This window comes from Gossypium arboreum, chromosome 1 (genome assembly GCF_025698485.1).
Source record: "Gossypium arboreum isolate Shixiya-1 chromosome 1, ASM2569848v2, whole genome shotgun sequence".
NCBI classification, from domain to species: domain Eukaryota; kingdom Viridiplantae; phylum Streptophyta; class Magnoliopsida; order Malvales; family Malvaceae; genus Gossypium; species Gossypium arboreum.
In genome coordinates this window covers 110,338,977-110,357,470 of record NC_069070.1, presented here as the reverse complement: position 1 = coordinate 110,357,470, position 18,494 = coordinate 110,338,977, and the positions used below count along the sequence as shown (strand labels likewise).

The 18,494-nt window shown below is 34.6% G+C and overlaps 1 pseudogene; it reads right to left on the bottom strand.

The window, feature by feature from the left end:
- Positions 1–1,074: 1,074 nt before the first annotated feature.
- Positions 1,075–17,852, bottom strand: LOC108482684 (long chain base biosynthesis protein 1-like; annotated as a pseudogene).
- Between the last annotated feature and the right edge of the window lie 642 nt (positions 17,853–18,494).

Below are 18,494 nucleotides of genomic sequence, written 5' to 3'. Positions count from 1 at the left end.
AATCTCATGTTGTTAATTAAAAGAGGAAAGAATCCCACATTGTTTAGGAACAAGCTGCAAACCTATTCATGAGCCTATATATACACATATCTCAAATCTCACATTGCTTAAGAAAACAAGGGAAATGAGATTTTAAGTCTATATAAAGATTTACTTTATAAGTTTTATTTTCATATTACTTGGTGACACCTTAAAAAAAAATGGTGTTGTCACTTTGAGTATTTTTTAAGGTTTACTATTGTAAATTTTCAAAAAAATTGGTCTATTTTTATAATTTTTTAAAGAAATGACATTTTTTTGAAAATTAAGGAGTGTTTTGTCCATGTCAGCAAAGTGTGCCCCCAAGGAAGTATTTTCTATTGATGTGGACAAAATGCTCCCTTAGGGAAGCGTTTTGTTGACACATACTTTGAACTCGCGCTGATGTGGACGAGTTTTTACGGAAAATGACCCAATCCGATAAATAATAAAAAAATTGGTCTATTTCTGTAATTATATTTAAAAAAAAGGCATTTTTGAGTATAATGCCCATGAAAATGGTTTGATTTCATTTTATAAAACATATAAAATGTAATAAAAAAGAACATGCATTTGTCCTCATGACATATAGCTTGGCATTAACACCTTATTGCAAACCCAAAAATCCTTTCAAGAAAGTTTTAAACAAACAATACCTACTTGTTAATTTCTACACATGAAAATACACTTTCAACATATGAAATTACAAAGCTACGTAAAGTAAACAAATAGCTTGAAAAGATGACAAACATTTATTTAAATTATAAAAAATAAAGTAAAACGTTTAATTTGTAGTTACGTTTTGTTTTCTTGCTAGAGAAAATTTAAGAAAAGTGACCTGAAAAATCTTCCAATGCAGTTAAAAACAAAATCTTGAACTGCTAATAAAGTTTTTTTAGCCCTACAAAAAACTGTCATGTATGTTAATTTTTTTTTTTCAAATATAATATAAAAACATGTTGGATTTTCAAGTTAAAAAACTATACTGACAGTAGATACTAATCCATACATACATATACATTTATATATATATAGATATATATATGATGGGTATGCTCACCTAAGCATCGCTGCTGCGACTCGCTTGAGTGATTCACATGCCTTAAGCAGGTCAGACTCTGAATGGGCGGCTGAAACGAACAGTCTAATTCCGACATGAAGGGGGCATTTATCGAGAGTTGATCTTTTTAAAGCCACTACAAAAATGGATTCTTGTTTCAAGGCCTGTAAAATGTATATGTTTTCAATTATACATATCCACTTTTCCATGTTACCTGGACTCGAATGTCAGTCACATTTTGATATATGTCTGAATTATATGTTGTCTCATCTTTTTTATTTTTCTTGAAATATCTATTACTGAGACATTTGAGTTAGAATATGGAAATATGACCCTCCATAGATCTTCCAAATGTATGAAAAAAGTTGAACATATCCATGTTGGAAACAGACCCATATCCGCAACTCGAGTCAGAGTAGCATAGACTTGTAATACTTGGATTCAGCATAGACTTGTATTACTTGGATTCAGATGTGTTAGATACAAGTATGTTCCCGATACAGGTATATTGAATTTTTCCTATGTGCTTATGTCTTCGGAAAGTCAAGTCATTACATATCTAGAAATGTGTCGGATAAAGGTATTTTAAGAAAATGAAGAGTTAAAGCAACAATGATTTTTAAGTTGTATATATATTTAAAATATCATATCTGCATACTCATGTTCGAATATCAAATATTTCAAGAAAAATAGAGATTCAGCATAATATAACTCGGCACTACTAATAAGAAGGAAACATGAGAATGGTGTACTTACACGATGGGCATGTCTTCAAGGAGCTGGATGTCACTTTTCACCGAACCAGTTGATTTTTCAAGCACAAGGAAAATTGGTGATTCTGGATTACTTGCTATTGAAAGCACCCGGATATCGGAGAGTCCTGTGTTTTCACAAGAAGTTCAGAACCGGAAGTGATTAGATCAATTACACGATAACCACCGAACAAAGATCGCACTACAAAATACACCAACGTGCTTTTTGATCCGATGTTAGCATATTGCAGAGATTAATCAGAAAAAAATATAAATTCCTATCACAAGTTCAGAACCGGAAATGGTTTGGTCAAGTATACAAAGATCATCAAAAAATTATCTGCATTTTTATCTACTAAAAAACAAGGGCTTGCACTAAAAGATACACCGATGTGCTTAGTTACAAGATGTTAGCATGTTACAGAGGTTAATGACATATCGACTTCTATTTTAGAACCAGAAAAGGTTTTGTCAATCATAAACATTGTCTTTTATCTCCTATGTACTACCGACCAATGTAACAGACGAGTTGAAACCAGAGGACAAGAGCATCATCACAGAAACAAAGGAAATCCTTAAAACCATACAAGAAAGAAAATATTAAGCTCGAAACCAACCTTTTGCATAAAATGGCAATGTTTTCCTTCAGCTTTGATGTCAGGTCAGGATTTTGCTCTAGGATGTCAATAGCAGTAATTGCGTAAAGATGCGGAGAAGACGTAGCCAGAACTGCTCAACCGCTGCCACCAATCATAGAATTACCATTAGCATTTTACAAGTGCATTAGGAGTCTATCCAGGGTGGTTGGTATCATACAAACATAAACAAATAAATATATATATGAAGAACATTTGAAAAATACTCATATAAAAGATGGTATGCCTAAACACAGCCATATACACGTACCAATACCAGAACAGAAAAGGTAAATCCACTGGTATAGTCCTGACTATTTTGAGTCTATCTATTATAAATAATGTTTATGACGAGTAAAACTACGTAGAGCTTCCAATATTCAACACTAAAAGGTCCAAAGACTACATAATTGATGATCAATGACTCGAGCACTTCCAGTGCAGAATCCTCCTTCTGTTGCCAATGCATGTCCCATGGCAGCAGTAACAATGTCTATCTTCTCTATCTGCAGTACGTTCAACTGTTAGTGACCAACAAAACCAAAGCAACTATAAAAAAGTAACTTAAACAAATTATAAACACACCGGAACCCCGCAGTATTCAGTGAGACCCCTTGCAGTACGACCAAGTACCCCTAATGAGTTGGTCTCATCCAATAAGACACGGAAGCGATACTTCTCTTTCAACTTGATGATCTTGTCCAAAGGAGCTATTTGACCCGAATTCTACATATTTAACCAACAAAAAGTTAGATATGGTGAAACTACAATTAGGAAAATCAGTAAGAACGAACCAATACAAGGTATCATCAACTTTGAACCATTGGACGACCTTGTTAGAAGATGGCCTTCCATGCAGCTCATGCAGCAAGGAGCACCACATGTAGTCGAGCCAAGCTTGCAGCAGCTGAAACTTGCTGTTGTTGTCCAAATGCAACTTGTTTTGTTACTTCAAGTTCATGTTTTGTAACTTAGTTTGATTTGAACTTAGTTGGTAAAGAATTTGATGTAATTAGGTAGTGATTGAGCTGATAAATCAGCTTTGTTCTTATGTACAAGTTATTTTACCAAGTTTTCATGTAACTAGTGGCATTAGGTAAGCATTAGATGAAATTTGCTTTGTTTTTTGTTCAGTCATTGACTGATATATGTAATGGCAATATGCCAATGTTCTTTCTTAATGAAAAATTATCATCTTTCATTCATATGCTCCACCATTTTCTCTTGTCTTTCAATTCCGTTCTTGTTCTCAAGCAAATTTCTACTTTTGTTTCCTCACCAAGTTTCGAGGCTTGTTGCACAAGCTTTCAATTCTGTTTGTTTAACCTTGTTCCAAACACCAACAATTGGTATCTAGAGCTTTTATCTTAGAGGACCTGCTGTGGTTGAACCTTAAATCGACTGGCTTCTTCAGCATTTTCTCCAGCTGCACCACTAGTCTTTAATAGTGAAGGGTTACACATATGGGTAGTCAAGATGAGGACTTACCTACAAGCCTTTGATCTGTGGGAAGTTGTGAACACTGATGCTGAGCCAGCTCCACTCAGAGCCAATCCCACAGTGGCTCAAATCAGGCAACACGCAGATCAGAGGACTAAGAGGCATAAAGCCATGTCTTGTATCCAAGAATTATGACTTGTGAGACTCCAAAATAAGCTTGGAATAAGCTTAAGGAGGAGTTCCAAGGCACAGAGAGGACATGGCAGCAGCAGTTCCTAAACTTGAGAAGAGACTTTGAAAATTTAAAGATGAAGGAAGAAGAAACAGTGAAGCAGTACTCAGATAGAATTATGGTTGTGGTTAATAGCATAAGGTTGCTAGGAGAACAATTCAGTGAGGCAAGGATTGTGGAGAAGGTGCTCTCAACATTGCCTGAAAGATATGAAGCAAAAATCTCATCCCTTGAGGATTCGAGAGATCTTGCAACCATCTCTTTAATTGAGCTCATCAATGCTCTTTATGCTCAGGAGCAAAGGAGAGCCAGCAGGATGGAGGAGCATCAAGAAGGTGCTTTTCAAGCCAAGGCTAAGGCTGCCTCGAGCACCACTGCCTACAAAGGCAAGAAGAATTGGAAAAATAGGCCTAAGCCTAATGTTGCAAGAAAAGGAGACCAACCCTGCAGGCACTGCAAATGACCATGTCATCCTGAAGATAGATGTTGGTTCAGACCAGATGAACTATGTCAACATTGCAAGAAAAATGGGCATGTTAAAAGGGTCTGCAAGAATAAAGGCAGGCCTAGGCAAAATCAAGCACAACAGAAGAATGTTGAAGCTCAAGTAGCTGAAGACAGTAGTGACCATGAGGAGCAGGTCTTTGCTGTGTCATGCTCAGCTGGTCAGAAGAAATGCTCGAAAGGATGGCTATTGGACAGTGGTTGCACTAACCACATGTCACCAGATGCAACCATTTTCAAGACCTTGGATAGAAGTTGCAAAACCAAAGTAAAAATTGGTAATGGGCAGTTTATCAGGGCTGAAGGAAAAGTGGATGTGTTGATATGCACTCCCACAGGTGGCAAGGTTATCACAAATGTGTTGTTGGTACCTGAGATTGATAGGAACCTTCTAAGCATTGCTCAACTACTTAAAAAAGGCTACTCAGTTGTGTTTAAGGGCCAAGAGTGCCAAATTACTGATCCAAATGGATCAAGCTTCATGACAGTTACTATGACTGATAAATGCTTTGAAGTCAACTGGCCAAGTGACTCACACTCAGCCTGTGTTGCTTCTACTGAAGAATCCAAGCTTTGGCATCAAAGGCTTGGTCATGCCAACTTCAGATCGATGACTCAGATGATAAATAAGGAACTGGTTGAAAACTTCACCAATTCTGTTGAGAAAGATGAGGTTTGCGAAGTCTGTCAACTTGGAAAACAGTCAAGATTGCCATTTCCTACCAATAAAGCCTGGAGAGCCACAGAGAGATTGCAGCTGATACACTTTGATGTATGTGGTCCTATGAAATTAGAATCACTGAATGGAAGTAAGTATTTCATTCTCTTTATTGATGATTATACCAGATATTGCTGGATTTTCTTTTTGAAGCACAAGTCTGGGGCAACTCAAGTGTTTTTGAAGTTTACAGTAGCAGTTGAAACTAAAGTAGGCTGTAAGCTCAAGACCATCAGGTCAGATAATGGAGCTGAGTATACCTCAGCTCAGTTCCAAGCTCTATGAAATGATGCTGGCATCAAACATCAACTCACCAATGTTTATACACCTCAGCAGAATGGGGTCAGTGAAAGGAAAAACAGAAGTCTTATAGATATGGTCAGGTGCCTGCTATTTCAGAAGAATTTGTCTAAGACCATGTGGGCTGAAGCAATTAACACTGTTGTTTACATTCAGAATAGGCTTCCAACAAAAGCGCTAGCTCACAAAACACCATTCGAGGCTTGGTTTGGATTCGAGCCATCTTTGGCTCATTTAAAAGTCTTTGGCTGCCTGTGTTATGCTCATACACCAGCTGTGAAGAGGGATAAGCTGTCCAAAAAGGCTCAGCCTGGCATCTTGGTAGGATACAACATGGTCAAGAAGGGTTATAGGATTTTAGATCCTTCAACAAACAAGATCTAAGTGAGCAGAGATGTGTCTTTGATGAAAAGGCATGTTAGAACTGAGAAAGAAATCAGCCAGAGGCTATTTCTGAAGAATTCATAGTAGGTCAGCTTGACCCTGATCAAAATGGTCCTGAAATGGACATTGATGATGAACCAGTCAGGGGTACAAGGACTTTGGCTGAGATTTATGAGAGGGCTCATGTTGCATAAGAAGAACCAAGTTGTTTTAAAGATGCTGAAGCACATGAAGGCTAGAAACAGGCAATGGTTGATGAGATTGCCATGATTGAAAAGAACCAAACACGGGAATTGGTTAAAATACCAGCCAATAGAAAGGTCATTAGAGTGAAATGGGTCTATCGAGCTAAGCAGAATGTTGACGGAAGTTTGAACAAATTGAAGGCTAGGTTGGTTGTTAAAGGTTTTAGTCAGAAATATGGCCTGGATTACATGGAGACATTTGCACCAGTGGCCAAGCTAGACACCATAAGGCTGCTAGTTGCCTTAGCAGCACAGATGCAATGAAAGATCCATCAGCTTGATATGAAATCTTCTTTTCTAAACGGTTTCCTCGAAAAAGAGATATACATTGACTAGCCACAAGGTTTTGAAGTAGCTGGTAAGGAACATAAGGTGTACAGACTCAAGAAAGCAATGTATGGCTTAAAATAGGCACCAAGGGCCTGAGATAGCAAGATCGACAGCTACTTAGTGAGTTTGGGGTTTGAAAGGAGCTCTAGTGAGCCAACATTGTATGTCAAGAAGGAACAAGCAGCAACACAGTTCATTGTGTCCCTGTATGTTGATGATCTTTTGGTTACAAGAGAAGACCAAACAATGTTGGTTGATTTCAAAGCCAAAATGATAAACATGTTTGAAATGTCTGATCTGGGGTAGATGACTTACTTCTTGGAATGGAGGTACTGTAAACTCAAAGTGGAATCTTCTTGGGACAGAAGACATTTGCTGCAAAGATCCTAAGCAAGTTTTCTATGGAGAATTGCAAGCCAACAAGCACACCTATGGTTGTTGGAATAAAGTTGTCAAGCCAAGGGGATTATGAACAGGTTGATGAATCTGTCTATAGGAGTTTAGTTGGCTGCTTATTATATTTGACAGCAACCAGACCAGATATCATGTTTGTTCTGAGTGTGCTATCGAGATCCATGCATTGCTGCAACAAGCAACATCTTCAAGCAGCAAAAAGAGTGCCCAGGTACATCAAAGGCACCTTGAGCTATGGATTACAGTTTAGCAAAACTGAAAACCTGAAGCTGATAGGGTACACTGACAGTGACTGGGCTGGTTCAAAGGATGACATGAAGAGTACCTCTGGTTATGCATTTACACTTGGTTCAGCAATGTTTTGCTGGAGTTTAAAGAAGCAATCGCTAGTAGCTCAGTCAACAGCAGAAGCTGAGTATGTTGCAACTGCAAATGCTGTTAATCAAACCATTTGGCTAAGAAAAATCCTAGCTGACTTGAACTTGTATCAAAGGGAAGCAACATAGATCTTTTGTGACAAAAAGTCTGCTGTTGCAATTGCAAAAAACCCCGTCTTCCTTGGTAGAACTAAGCACTTTAGCATCAAGCTACATGTAGTAAGGGAGATGGAACAAACTCGAGAGGTGGAGCTGATTCATTGCAATTCTAAAGAACAAATTGTTGATATCTTTACAAAGGCCCTTAATGTAACTAGGTTCAGTAAACTAAGAAAATAGTTAGGAGTTAGCAGCATGGAGACCAAGGAGGAGTGTTAGAAGATGACTTTCCATGCAACTCATGTAGCCAGGAGCACCACATACAGTAGAGCCAAGCTTGCAGCAACTGAAACTTACTGTTGTTGTCCAAATGCAACTTGTTTTGTTACTTCAAGTTCATGTTTTGTAACTTAGTTTGATTTGAAATTAGTTGGTAAAGAATTTGATGTAATTAGGTAGTGATTGAGCTGATAAATCACTTTGTTCTTATGTACAAGTTATTTTACCAAGTTTCCATGTAACTAGTGGTATTAGGTAAGCATTAGGTGAAATTTGCTTTGTTTTTTGTTCAGTCATTGACTGATATATGTAATGGCAATATGCCAATGTTCTTTCTTAATGAAAAATTATCATCTTTCATTCATATGCTCCACCAGTTTCTCTTGTCTTTCAATTCTGTTCTTGTTCTCAAGCAAATTTCTACTTTCGTTTCCTCACCAAGTTTCGAAGCCTGTTGCACAAGCTTTCAACTCTGCTTGTTTAACCTTGTTCCAAACACCAACAGACCTCACAGTTTTTTACTCAAAAGGACTCTCCTACATTTTTTCCAAGTTTCCTCATATGTACCACTATTTTACAAACACGCAGTCGGGTAAAAACAAATAGTAAACAATTAAAAAATTTAAATTAAGAATGATTCCCTAAGACTAAAGAATGATATTTTCTTTTTGGTAAGTATGTAATTCTAAGCAATTTCATTGAGTAAAAATATATATTCTATTCGCATCACTACTAATGTATTATAGCACTCACTCATCCTATTTTGTTCTGATTTTGATGTATTAACAAAAGATGAGCATGGTTTAGATGAGAATGTCGTAATAGATCATAATTATGCAAGGAAGAATATGTCTGAAATGAATGTACAAAGTCAACTGCATTGACATGCAATGCCACAAGCATGTTTATTTTAGAAACTGGCACCAAACAATTTCTTGTCATACAAATTTTATAAGTAGTCTATTGCAGACACCATAGAAAAACCATTTATAAATAGTTTATTTCTGACACCAAACAAGTTCTTGTCAGACAAATTTATAAATAGTCTATTGCTCCACATTCTTTTCGAAAACTTTCTTGGTCAACCTAACAAGAAACCTAGTAATGCTTATGGCTTAACTGCCACTCACCACCTTCATGCATAGCTTTTTGAAGGCGGCTGTAAAGGCTCTACTTGACAAATAATGGAGAATTTGCTTCGTTTTTGCAATGTAAAAGACAGTGAACAAGAAAGTTATAGCTCATGAGCAGTAATTCAAGGCAACAACTGTATTTATTAGGCACCAAATCCTACAAACACGACTATTTATGTACGACATGGGCACACTTAAGGATACAATCATTAAAGGTTGTGAGAACTTGACATAACATACGTGATACACAAATTCAACCACAACGTAGCGCTGTAATTTCTTAGCCCACTTGTGCTGTAATTTTCTCAAGAGTTCTTTCTAGAGATTCCATATCATTGTGCTTGAAATAAACAATGGTACTTCTAGAAAGGTAGCGGCCATTTTGTATTCCCCAATGGACTCCCTTATCCCTGGATAACCAAAAAAAAAAAATAAAATAAAAAAACATGTAACTAATAAACAAGATACAAATCTACGCCTTAAATATTCTAAAATTGTAATATTAAAAGAAGAGGTACAGATTTATGCTAAGAAAGGTGCAATAAAGCAAGACAATTTAAAAAGCAATTTGGGCCCCTAAACACCCTTCAAAATTCAGCAGCTCTATTCTGACAAAATACACACAAAGGACAATAAACCCAATCTTCATATGGTTTCCTCCAAGCATACAAGAATGCATTCTACGGTAAATAATTTTATGAATTTGCTTAACAATTCTAAACCATGCATCACATTAATCAGTTTAGCTTTTAAAATATTGTAGAGGTGGGCCTCACGTATCAGGAGGCCCATTACTGAATATATCACAATCTGACTTGTAAATAACATTTACTAGTAAGATGATCTAATTGTTAAGTTTAGTTTTTAATATATTGTAGAGGTGAGGCCTCACGTATCAAGAGGCCCATTGCATAATATATTACAATTTGGCCTGTGAATAACATCTACTAGTAAGATGATCTAACAATTCTAAACCATGCATCACATTAATAAATTTAGTTTTTAAAATATTGTAGAGGTGGGGCCTCACGTATCAGGAGGCCTATTGCAGAATATATTACAATCTGGCCTATGAATAACATCTACTAGTAAGATGATCTAACTATTAATTCGATAAAAGAAAAAGCTCCACAAAATACAAAAAGCAGGGGGAATCTAATTTTCATTCTTGGGAATTTCAAGTGCATCATGCAATAAAAAAAATAAGAACAAAAGACAGAGTAAAAACAAAAAATTTCATAAGTTATCCATACCATAGCTTACAATGTCAAATCCAGGATAATAGCTGTAACACCCCTTAACCCCTATTTGTCGTCGGAACAGGGTTACAGAGCATTACCAGATATTTCAGATTAATTACAAACAAACATTTAATAATATAACACACATATCATGATTTAATCAAAATGTCCCTTTATTGGGCCCTCAAGGTCTAAATCTCGTGTCAGAAACAAATTGAGACTTAATCGAAAACTCAGAGAATTTTTCGCAAAATTACAATTTTTTTCCTAGATACAAGGCACACACACCCGTGTGGTCAAGGGACACACCCGTATGACCCTATGACATACCCGTGCTTCAGGCCGTGTCCTAACCTATATGCTCTTTGACTTACCTCATAAGGCCAAGCCACACACCAGTGTGTTAAGCCGTGTGGTCAATTTATTTTTCAAAAATTAAGTGCAGTTTTCACACGACCAAGACACGTGCCCATGTACTAGGCTGTGTCCCTCACACGGCTGAGACACAAGCCCGTGTCTCTGCCCATGTGGAGATTCCTTGGCATCCTATTTTAAATCTTTAAATTGTAGAGGACACACGGCTTATCCACACGCCCATGTACAAGCCGTGTGGACTAAAAATGAGCCTTTAACATCAAATATACTAACCCTTTAATACAAAAACCAATCATTCAACCAATTCAAAACACATTTAGATACCTTTAATACATGCCAAATTCATCAATCTAAAGACCTAATTAATATAATAACATAAGTATTTTACATATATTAATCAAATCAATTCAATTAAAACTCATTCAAACCAAATTTTTAATTTCATACAAATTTACCACTAAAACTTGTCATTTGATAACTTTAACATTTATATATATTTAACCATTATCATATTATAACATCATTTACAAGCATTTCCCAAAATGACAAATACAACATCCTAGGTACATGTCATTTACCAAAAAGGAATGTACTTCACCACTTTGAGCTCGGGATCGGCCTTGGATGTTGATTCCATAATTTGTCTTTAATCTAACCTGCGCACGGAAACAAATCGTACACTGAGTATAAAACTCAATAGTATTTCTATAATCCGAATACCTTAAATATAAAACTTATAACATTTATATATATATATATATATATATATATCACACATAATAAAGATCATTCAAGTAATAATTAATTTCATAACATATCATTCTCAACACTTTCAATTCTTATCTCTTGATATATCAGTCTCATAATTGCTATTCAAATAGACTTTTCTCAATAAAATTCACATATCAATTTGCAATAACAATATTCTTTTCATGACTTTTAGTCCATGTATTATAATTGTACAATCCAAATCAATATCCAATTTCAAATCCACATTTATTGTCATTCAATATCAATCTTATTGCCAATTTATTTATTTACCCCTATTAACAAGACTCGGACTTTGGCGGATACACGGATCCGACCAAAACACACCAATATGGCACCCAGTTCCTCATTGGATAATTCGAAGTAATATAGTGACACCTAGTGTCTCATCGGCCATGCTGAAGTAAGTTGGTATCTAGTACCTCATCGAATTTATCCGAAGTAACAATATGACACTCAGTGTCTCATCGACTCGTGGTCGAAGTATTCTTGAGCTCGTCCAATCTTATGGCATGTCAACTATATCTGACTCAGCCCAATACAATTAATAGGGTTTAATTCCATAATTAAAAGACAATCAATATCCAATATACACATTTCATATTAATCACAAATTCACATTCATTCCATTCAATCTCATAATGCTATTTACTTACCTTATTCACTTACCATGGTCATTAAATTAAAATACAACAAATAATAATTGCTAGATTCGGATTATAGAAATACAAACCGTAATTTTCGAGCTAATCTTCGTTGACTTTGTCTTTTCCTTTCCTAGTAGAGGTCTCTGGTTCAACGTTTACTACGAAATTAAAATAATTGAAAATCATAACATTGAATATTTCAATTTATACATAACTTTTGCTTAAATTCCAATTTAGTCCTTAAATTAAACTAACTCTTTTTCGTACAAAACTAATTCCATATCTCAATTCAACTTCCATTTTAATCTAATTTCAACTCCCTAATTTCACCATAAAACCCTAATTTTGAAATTCTCTCAATTTAGTCCCTACCACTCAAAAATTATAATTTAACTTACAATTCAATTCATTTCTATATTCTAACTTGGAGTTCTATCAATTTAATCCCTAATTCTTCAATTTATTCAACATGAACAAATTCTAAAAATTCACTAACTTTCAAATTTTGAATTTAAATAAAGTAGTATTTTGTTCTAAGATTCCAAAAAACATCAAAATTTCAAGAAAATAGGCTAAATTGACTTACCAATTTGAATTTGAATCCTTAGAACCCTAATTTCCCTTTTCTTTTTCTTTTTCTTTCTTTTTCTCTTTTCTTTCTCTCTTTTTTGTTTCAACCCTCTATTTCTTTTTGTTTTTTTTTGGTTTCATTTATTTTATTTATTTTAATATAATATAATAATATAATAATGATGCGGTCGTTGAGAGCACCAAAAATATCCTATTCCCTGTAAAATAATAAAAATAACAATAAATGGGAAGTAGGGTCGAATCCTCAGGGACCGGATTGTACGAATGCTCGTTTCTTGAAATCTTGGACAATTTCTTGGCCAAGAAACTTGCGTTCCTGAAAAAATAAAAAAAAAATAGAATTAAGAATTTCGATTTGGAAAAATAAAAATAGTATTTAAATTAAATAGAAATTGGAAAATTAAATAAATGACGGAAATTGAGATGGAGAATATATAAAAATAATAAAGAGAGTTAAAGGAAAATAAATTCTTATTGGTAGATTCCAGCCTCCAGTTGTCTCATTCCGGCTTGGGTTCAATTCTCGGCTTTTAAATAACCCTTCTCAACTCAAGTAACCCAGTTATAATGGAAGAGAACGCCTACGACCACTAGTTCCAAAGATTAGAATTACGATTTTTAGGGAACCTGACTCTAGTCAGTAATATATGCTAGATCAACGCTTCTCAATGGCGAATCCCATGCCATTTTGTCTCTTTGGCTCGCCAACCTCTGACGCAGTAAGTTAACGAACCGTCTATGCAATCCTTCCAAAACATACAAAGCGGCCGCCTTTGCATATGCTGAAAAGCTTACTTTTTAAGGGCCATGGACGGAAGCGTCAGCCAGTAGTACGGAGAAACGATGAATACTTGACGAGAAGGCTAAGTACGGATTCTAGGCCTCAAGAACCTTTTTTAGGAAATATTGACAACTTTCGGTTAGATAGGTTTTAGTGGCTCATGATAATGGTGGAAAAGAAAATAAATATAAAAATGGAAAAGGGAATTTTATTGAAAGAAAATATGAAGAAACAAAAGCTTAGACTTTCAGGGGGAGAGTGTTTACAGAAAAAGATTAACACCCAATAGAGTCACTTCACCCCTATTTATAGCGCTAGGGAGATAGTCTAATTTAACTTAAATTCTAAAAAGATAAATACAATTAATTAAAGATAAATAAAGATAATAAAAATAAAATCCTAAAATTAAATAATCCTAATAATTATCTTAATATTAATTATCCTAATAAAATGGAGTCTTATAAAATAAAATCTCTTCTTTTTGCGTTTTTAGTCCTTGTGTCTTCTATGCTTGCACTTTTGGCACAATGTTTTTTCTGCGTCGCATATCAGCCCATTGTGTCTCCAAATTCGCACTTTTGTCCCTTAATTTTGCTTTTGCCTCCAAATCAGTCCCTAATCGATAAAAAGACATAAATAGCTCAAATTAGTAGGATCAAGCCCAGAATAAACACATGATTAATACATAAAAATACGTTATTCTAGAGCATTATCAAATAATATATTATTTTAATATTTACTTATATTATAAGTAAATATATAATAATTACTAATATATGTATATAATTATTCCACATGTATTTCACTATTACCATATATTTGGTACTTATGGCTTAATTACTAATTTCGTCCCTTAAATTTTCTCCATTCTATAATTAAACTTTCACCCTTTATTCAATTTAGTCCTTACACTAATTATCCTCAATTCAAACTAATTCACCTAGCCAAAACCTAATTAACCACACAACTAACTTCGTAAATATTTTTAATAAATATTTACGAATCTGTTTTACGAAAACGGAGACCCAAAAATACACTTTCTGATTACCTGTAAATTTCAAGTCGTTACAATAGCCATATATGTATCCATTTAAGGTAATGACATTTTTCACTTACACAACAATTATGCCGTCCTTTTTACGAAAACATGGGATTGCACTGAACAAGGTGGAAAGCCCATAAGAATAGAGGATAGAATCATGTGTTCCCAAAAACTTTGTTATTCTGTACTCACAATCAAGGTGGACATCTGAATAAGAGAAGGTTGTCACAATCTATATCTTGTTCCTATTGAAAATTTAGAAAGAGAGTTCAAAAACACACCATTCAAAATTGTATAGGTATTGATGCTTACCAATTATGCCATAAAATCCACAAAGACCACAAGAACTAACACCGTATTTCTCCAACGCAAAATTACATGATTCCTGGTAAACACATTTTTTTTTCATGGCCAAAAGAAACAAAACCTTAAGAACTAGTCATTATAACTTACCCAAAATTTTGAAAACATGTTTCTCCTTTGCGAAACTACCTTTTAATATTACTTAATAGCCTACATAAACATATTTTTGATAAGGTAAATGGAAAAAAAATGTATGTTTCAAGGAATACTTAGAAAGGATTATAATCATGCTATCTTGATATATGGTTTATTTATTCTCTCTTCCTGTCGACCAAATGGTAGAATAAATTAATAATTGCAATGAAATCCTTACAAGTAACTTATCATGCCCCACAAATCTGAGATAATTTGCAGAAGCAAAGTTCACAACTTCTTTCCCATTGATTATAGTATGGGGCTCTGCAACACTACATAAAGATGAACTAATAAGCTATGCCACTTCAGAAAAGAATCTACCTTGAGTATTTAAACTACTATAACAAATCATGAGTATTTGCCAAAATTCTATAAAATCTATTGTAAAAGCATACATCGGTAAATATAACCTAAAGAATAACTAATAATTAAGATTCCAAATGAAAAGGAAATTTGAGAAGAGAGTATAAAAGGCTGAAAAAGGAAATGTCACACATTTTTTTGGAAGAAAAAATAAAATAAATATATTTGGTTGAAATGTGTATCTCCCAAATCTTTAAAGCAAAGCTAAGCATATTAAGTCGAACCATATATTTTTCAAGAGTCCAATAAAAATCATATAAAACTGACAATTATTCTCACCTTTCCAACACTAGGTGTTCACTCAGCATAACTTACGTGATAGAAGGAATAAGGGATTCTAGGACCCGTTCATCATAGAGCTCATCTATTTCCTACAAACAATGAAGAGACCTTTCCGAATGTTAGGCTAATGCAACATCATCTACATAAAATGAATTATAAGTAAAACTAAAACACTACAAGGATGAAGAAAGTATATCAATAGTAGAATAACACAAAGTTAACATCTGACACAAATGCACCATATCTAACTTAACATAAAAGTAAAAAAAACATATCAATTGTTAAAACTTAAAAAACAGGAAGGACTTGATCCAACATAAGTCATCAAACACTTAAGAAGAAAGTTTCAAGCTCAAACATAAAGCTCAAAGTGTATATGGCTACCCTTATGAAAATCCTTGATGACATGTGTATTCAAACCTGAAACTATTTATTTAATAAAATAGAATTTGTGGAAGACTGAAAAGTCAATTTAAACAAGTAAAAAAATTAAACATTGTAATGTATCTATATACATTGCAATGTATCTTTGATTGCATGGACATTGCAATGTATCTATTGTCCACCATGTCCTTGCCCATGTGAGTCATACGGGCTGGGCACACACCCATGCCCTCTGCATGTGTGATTTTAACCTGTAATCAGAGAGTTGCATGGCTTGGACACACGGCCATGTCCCTACCCATGTAACTCACACGGCCTGAGCACACGCCCTTGTACTTACCTATGTGGTCCTAAGTCATAAACAGTGAGTTACACTGCTTGACACATGTCCGTGTCTCATACCTGTGTGAACCCTGCACTATTTTGGTCACCACGGCCTGGAAACACGCCCGTGTGCCAGCCCGTATGGCCCCAATTTGATGAATAGTGAGTTAACAGCCTGTCACACGCCCGTGTGGCTCACACGGCCTAGCCACAAGCCCATGTGCCTGTCCATGTGGTGTTGACAACCACCATTTTTCGATGACCAAAACTTGCAAAAACTAAGGTTTCCAATACGCACCTGAGATGATTTTGAAGTAGTAACAATGTAGAGGAGTTTCGAAGCCTAAAATGACCATCCAATAACTCAATCAAACAAATTATCAACAACAATGCACATTTATTTAATAAAATAGAATTTGTGGAAGACTGTAAAGACAATTTGAACAAGTAAAAAAAATTAAACATTGCAATGTATCTATATACATGTTAAAGTAGGGGTGTTATCGAGCCAAGCACAACTCAAAATTCAAGGATGGGATTTTGGTTTAAAATTGATTTAGTTTTACTTCTAAAGCTCAATCTTGTTTCAAGATAAAAATCAAACCGCTCAAACTCACTTAAGTAGGCTGGATTAAGCTTGTTTATCTAGAAAAAAATATGTGTGATTCCCAAGATCGGCTTCAAACTCAATTATATATGCTCAAGCTCGAGATAAAATAAAGATTTGTCAGTGCCAATTAAAATAGAAAAAATTGATTAGGCTTGTTAGTTATTCAAGTCAAGCATTAGGATACTCGAATTCAATTAGCTCAATAACTCAAGCTTGAGCTTTACTCAACAATGTCCAAGTTAAATTTGAGTAGTTTACAAACCATACCGAGCAACTTGCAAGTACAAGTGTCTCATTTAGATCCCTATGTTAAAGTAGTAAAAAATAGTTTTTTATTGTTGAACTTTTGAGACATAACTTTTAATCAAATGTGGTCGAGAAAGGATTTTGGTTAGAAAAGGTGCCTAATAGTTCTTACCGGCATATTTGCCCAAGTCCTAGGTACAAAATACTTAATAGAAATATAACAGTCATAAATTTCGAGAATTATGACCTGAGCCTATATAAACTTGAAACAATATCTATCCAAGGAAACATTAATTTGAAGTAGAATTGCAATAAAACCTTTGGCCGCTTAGGAGGCTTGTAACTTTTCTAGAAAGCAGACAAAGAATGACAACCAAAAGAACTTGAACGAATAAATGCCCTATAATATAAAAATAAAGTAAAAGATAATGTATACATGTCAAGTATGAATGAGAGAAAAGATTTATGTTGCTTCGACCTGTTTTCTTGAAGCATCCATGTCTGACATGTATCTAGACATGGGTATTGGGAAATGATTCTCAAGGATCTTCCAAATACATAGAACTCTAGTAACAATTAACATTCTCATGTCAGACACTCATTTGTTTTAATACTCACATTGGAATTCAACATAGAAAAATATAGCATGATGTAAACAAGAGTAAAAGAGTGGTCCGCCTATGTGAACTCCAAACACCATAGCTTGTGCAGAAGGGCATCTAAAGTAAAAGTGATCCAATTTAAAGTGGCATTAACTAAGTTTAATGCAGCTAATTCCATTTTTGTTGATAAGTCCAATACACAAATAGAAAGGATTAGATGATGAACTTTGTTTTCTTCTAAAGCAATAAGAAATCCTATATTAATTCATTTATTTGAAATAAATAAATGACTAAAATACAACAATTACTTCCAACATAATTTGAAAAAAGTACCTAAGCTAATTAGAATGAACGAAAGAAAAACCAAATAGTTTACTAATATAAATCAACAATATTAATCACACAAAAATAGAAAATGATGCAAAATATTGAAGGATTAATCAACAATACAACAAACTTACATATTACATGTTGAGATACAGGAAACAATTTGGTGTGTTGGATGGACGAGTTCTAGGAAACTCGATTTTAGTGTGTAATGGAGAGGGGTAGGATTGTTTTTATAAAATTTGCATTGTAGACACTCAATTTTTCCCGGGCCCAAAAATAAGCCCCCCTCAAAAAAATAATAAACCCCAAAAAAAAACGAAGTCCAAGTTCAGTCCAGAATTACAAATATAATTTGGCCCGATCGGAATGGCCCATTACTTGAAAAGATTTAAGGTCCATCTACAAGCTTGACTCATATGGAAATATAATCTTCAATGATATGCAATCTTAGATATGATTGCAATCTTAGATATGATATGCAATCTTAGAA